The following is a 5668-nucleotide window of genomic DNA, read 5'->3' on the forward strand; positions in this document are numbered from 1 at the left end:
ATCTCCATTTCTTTAGTAGCTAGGATTTTCATTGCAAAAAGAAGATTAAACGATTGTTTATCATCTTAGATTGCATTTTAAGAATTATATATCTACATCATGCAGTGAACCTGAAACGAAAATTTCTTAAGCAAGATCAACTGTAAAATAAATTTAATGAATCTAAAAATGCTTTGGAACCTAACGCACAACATTTAGAAGTCTAGGCTAGAGACGTATTCCGACGTCGTAAAGCCTGGTAACTGTTGTTTTCATTAATGTTTGGGTGATTCCTCCACTTTGAGACGACAAGTGCCAGTACGGAATTGTGCTCCCACATACCGTTCAGTATATATTTGGAGACCACAATAAGCTTTATCATTTATCCATAGGAAGCCGTGTCTGCCGCCCTATCGATCGCAATGCACTGAACACAACATTCGGGAAGATTGACTGCTGTACCGTAAAAAGTATTCTGCAGTTTTGCGATTGGTTTGGTAATCCCTCTGTCTAGATTTCCAAAGTAGTCTCTCTCGTTCCTTTTTAGACTCCTTAAAGGAAAAGGTCCATCTGAGCACTTGTCACTTCAAGCTCATTAAAAATCGAAGGTGACTAGAGTCATCTTTTGTTTTTTCTCGACTCTTAAAAATTGAAAAAACAAGTTGTGTCAAAGCGTCTAAAATTTATTTTAATCGGAATAAACATCACCTTTCCTACGTTGGTCTTAGGTTGAGAAAAATGGAGTCCACCAACCAAAGATTTTCCCTTGGAGGAAATCCTAGTCCTTTCTCCTCTTGGGGAGATGTTGGTGCACCCCATATGGCCACATTGTCGCCTCCAAGATTGACAATCGGCTTGCCCGTATGGCTCTTCTCGACTTCTGTCGTTCAAAACACCGTGATTCCTAAACAATCAAGTTAGCAACTAAATGATACCAGGGTTACCCCCCAACCTTCTACTTCATCCAATTCTCCCTCTCCTCCTTCCTCTTCGCTTGATGAAGCTGGTAAAGCCAAAAATCAAGTAACTGAGAAGAAGAAGGAGAAAAAGAAGAAAGAGAAGAAGAAGAAGGAGCCAAAGGCGAAAAGGGGCAACCAGGCGTCTTTTAGCGAAAATCCACACGCTGCACCGTCCAGACCTAAATTTCCATGTGTCATTTGCAAAGGAGACCACTATCATCGAGATTGTCCTTGCATCCCTCCGATCCTAAGGGACTGGTCTCCTCGTTTGCATAATCCGGTGTCATCAACCTCTGACGATCATGTTGAGAATACACTGTCAACTAGTGAAAATGAAGGCCCTGGACAAAAAGGAAAATGTAAATTTCCTTGTAAACTATGTGAAGGTGATCATGTTGTCCACCGTTGTCCCTTCTTAGACGAGGCTAAAAGATTTTTGGACGACCGTCCAGTTTCACCGTTACGGCTTCCTCCTAGATATAAGAAACTCTTGTTGAGTCTGTCACTAGTTGAAAATCTGGCTGACACGCCATTGTGGTCGGCTGAAGCATCTATCATTGAAGATGAACCCTCTGAATCCACACTAGATGAAAGTCAAAAGGTCGAGGCAGCAGTTGACCCGGTCTTGCCTTCAGAAGGTCCATCTTTAGATGATACAGTCACCGAAGAGAACAAGAACGACACCGTTCAAATTCCCTTCATAAGCACAGACTCCGATGAACATGGGGGCAGTCTACCCATTCCTTTACCGCAGGAAGGAAGTTTGTCAGAGTCATATCCGGCCGTCTATTCGCTCCCACCTCCAAGCAACCTAGTTGTTTCCTTCGATTGGAATCTACTAGGCAGACCCCGTTTACCGGCCAGTGTACCATTTCGAATCATTGCTCAAATATATAGAATGGTCATGGCCAGTACCATCATAGATGAAGGGGCTTCTCTGAGTATCATTTCCTCAACTGCTTGGAAAGCGCTTGGTTCACCATTGCTTTTTCCTGAAATGAGAAATCTAATAGGCTTTGACAAAGGAACCAGTCAACCGTTAGGGATCCTTCCCAATGTGCCGATAACATTGAGAAGGAAAATCGTTCACATGAATGTAATGGTAGTCCAAGGACCCCTGGATTATAATCTACTCCTTGGATGCGACTATATTTATTGCATGGGAGCCATTGTCTCCTCACTCTTTAGAGTAATGTGTTTTCCGCATGAAGGAAGAGTGGTCAAACTCGTAGACTAGCTTTCATTCCTCGGTTCACACATAGCAAATACTCAAATACCATCCCTGAATGGTCTTTTCACGCAAGAAATGTCTCAAAAATCCCTAGTCTGTCTGTTAGCGCTTGAAATTTCACCTCAGGCTGAGAAAGGTAAACCTCAAGGCTACATCAAACCATTCAGCCTCGTAGCTAGCCCTACGAGGCAGGAGAAGGCTCTCTCCGGTCAAACTCGGTGGATTTTTCAATAGGATGAGCTGACCAATTAGAAACACTGATATTAGGCTAGTAAACTGATAAGGAGGGTTGATTTAAAGTTTTTGGGGTTTTTGGTGGCAATTGGAGGGAGTGCAATTCAGGGTGTGGGGATTGAGCTCAGGTTTTGCAGGTGGGTCTTTGGGGCAAGGTAGGAGTTTGTGCTGATGCCTTTAGCTGAGATGGATGATCAAGGAAGAAAAAAGAGAAGCTAAAGAGGGCAAACAATGACTTTGAATCCTCTCTAGACAGTGGAAAACATAAACATTAAACAAATTTGAAAGCTGAGCATGGCAAGCATGAATTCAAACTTTATCACTTCATTTGTTTAATAAGCTGCGGTAAAGAAAGAGATGGAACACATAAAAACACTTACAATTACAATAAGAGAACACACCATCAACACAAGAGTCCACAAGAATCCCAATGATGTCTGCAAAACCCTGGTCTTCCTTTTCCTCAAATTGCAGAGATACAAGTAAAATATACAATAGGACCTTCTCCCTCAAGAGTCCAACCATGAAAATGAGCAAGAGAAGGCATAATATAGATAATCTAACTCCTTTCCCCACCTCTAGGGGTCGAGCTCAGCTTCCTAGGAGCTGTTTCAACTAATTCTAAACTGAGCACTAGATAATAGGCAGTCAAAACAACTTGCCTCTAAAACTTAGGAAACCTATCCATGCATTAAATTTTTACCATTTACATTCAAGAATCTTCTAGAAGTGATCAAGGAGAGTAAAAGCATCATAGAGCCATGAAAATTACACAAAAATCCATCATTTACATGCCCAAAACATTAAACCAAGTGAAAACAGTGTTTTTCTGGCCGAACTGGTCAAAACAGGCAAAATTCCCTGACGGGTCGCGCACATGTGCCTGACGGGTCGCTCACATTGAGAGGCCTGTTTGGGGGCCTTCCCGGTGTCCAAATCAGCTGCAAGATAGCTCATTGGAAAGGTCTACGAGTCTACTTTCCAACCCCACCGGAATTTTGAAATTGGGAGTTGATTTGACCCCTCAAAACTCAATTCTCCCAAGACAACTTTCTGCAACTCAAAATAGGGGCAGAAAGTCAAAATTTGCATGTGTTTTGACCTTTTGGAGGCCCAAATCTCCATAAAAACTGAAGTCCATCCACAGGTAGGTGTAACTTTGCATGAAAATTCCAAAAATGCTGAGTTTTCCCCATTCTGAGTTGCCCCCATGTAGGGTCGCGTACGGGGTGAGACCCGTTAAAAGGCCAAAACCTGTCAATGTCCCAAAAATGCCAAAAATGCCTCGAAACTTTCAAAATTTCTTATGCTAGCTGCTAGGAAGAGGCTAATGAGTATCATGGTGAGTGAGAGAAGCCTTGGCCAAGATACGGAGTGGGTTGGTCTTCTTCTTCCTCTTGCGGGCCTCGGACAACCTTCTTTGGAACATTTTCATCTTCGCCTTGCAAACATGCATCCTCGCCCAATAATGATTCTTCATGTTCCTTAGCAGCCTCTTGTCCTGGTTGGCCTTCTCCAACAGCCTCTCCAAGCGAGCATTCTCCTGAATGAGCAAAGACTCCCGGTCAGCAGGCAATGGGTCACCGGGCCTCCTACGGTTCAAAGTTCGATCACTGCGGATCCTCCATAGCTCATCAAGTTCTTTTTCCTCTTCTAATTGTTTGTTGCATTGCTCCAGATAAGTGATGGTCCATTGAGCCATTTGGAGATTTTTCTGCAACACAAGGTTCTCCTCCTCTCTCTGTCTGATAATCTCATAAAAATCTGAAGAAGGAGAGCGGGCATCAAGGTCAATGAAATCATCATGTGTATCACCGGCTCTCTCATCCTCAACCATGGGTTGCTTGCCCTCCCGCACTGCCTCTGCTGATGAAGAATGCAAGGCCCCTTCCACCTGGTGTGGAGATAACACTCACTGCCCTGAAGATGATGACGAGACCCCTTCCACCTGCTGTGGAGAAAGTACTCATCGAGCTGCTGCAAACAAGGCCCTGTGGCCTCTCTGGTAGGTGACCTGAGGTGAGGAAGCAACATGTTTCGGAACAATGATCTCGGGCTGGTGAGATGGACCTCCCTCCTCATAAATGACCTCTGGCTCCAGTTGTGGTTGTGGTGTCGCTGTGAAGAACTCATGGGAAATGAACTCTTCCCATGGAATGCCCTGCTGACTCAACTGATGGGAAACAATGAGCTGGATGAGACCATAGTGACATAAACTCCTAAACTGCTGGGCTGGGGTCTTCCTCTATAACATAGGCACCATCCTCTGAATATTCTGGAAGAAGAAAACCGGGATATTCATCATCCTCACTCGGGTAAAGTGCATCAACAGGCGGATGTGATAAGAGTACACCTGTGAAAACCTGCCCTCACATGTAAAGTAATGCATGATGAGTTTCAAGATCGGAGCATACTCCCTCCAGAGAAATCTGAAAGGAAAGACCCCCGACAAGTGTCTCATGAAGGCTGGCATGACATATGGCTCAAAATGAAAAAAATCCAACACTTTGCGCTTGGGCCACACCTCACCCACATTTGGTATCCCGGTAGCCTCTGAAATCACTTCTGGAGACAACACAAAGTTCACTCCTGCCAGAGTGATCTGCCCATCATGAAGGTGCAAAACAAATAAGTGGGCCAACTCCCTGTGGTGCTGGATCTGAGCAAGCCTCTCGCAAAACTGAAAACATGACATATACCGAAAGCAATTCACTGCTAAAGGACAGGCCTGCAATTCTGCCAATGAGGTGGGCTCCTCTATCTTATGATGACCACCTTTGCCTCCCCTACGAGGCCTCCGCTGTACCTCAACCTCTGTAGAAGAAGACTGGTCATCACCTTGCTCATAGGTCTCGGTGGTTGACATGGTGCTTTTGAGCAAAGTGGAGAAAATAGACAAAGTAAACTGCTACCCTTGCCTGCAAAAATGCTGAGTTGTATGCTCGGTTGATTTTGCAACTTAGAGGGCGATTGGACAAAATTTGGGGCGGTTTTGGTGTCAACAGCTTGACGGGTCGCGCAGGGTACCCAACGGGTCGCACACAGCCCGACGGGTCGCGCCCGTTACAAATTAACGCTGCTGGGAGGCGCCTGACGGGTCGCGCACTGCCCAACAGGTCGCGCACAACCTCTGACGGGTCGCGCACCTGAAACTGGTTCAATTTCTCTACACTTTGCCTCCTCTCGCCTCTTCGCCCTATCACTTCTTCTTGCAAGCTCTTTGGATGCACAATGAGGGTATTGAGAGGGAATTTGACTCTTTATA

The sequence above is a fragment of the Pinus tabuliformis genome, chromosome 3_2 (genome assembly GCF_031772625.1).
Source record: "Pinus tabuliformis cultivar Carrire ecotype Pingquan chromosome 3_2, CPIR1, whole genome shotgun sequence".
Classification (NCBI taxonomy): domain Eukaryota; kingdom Viridiplantae; phylum Streptophyta; class Pinopsida; order Pinales; family Pinaceae; genus Pinus; species Pinus tabuliformis.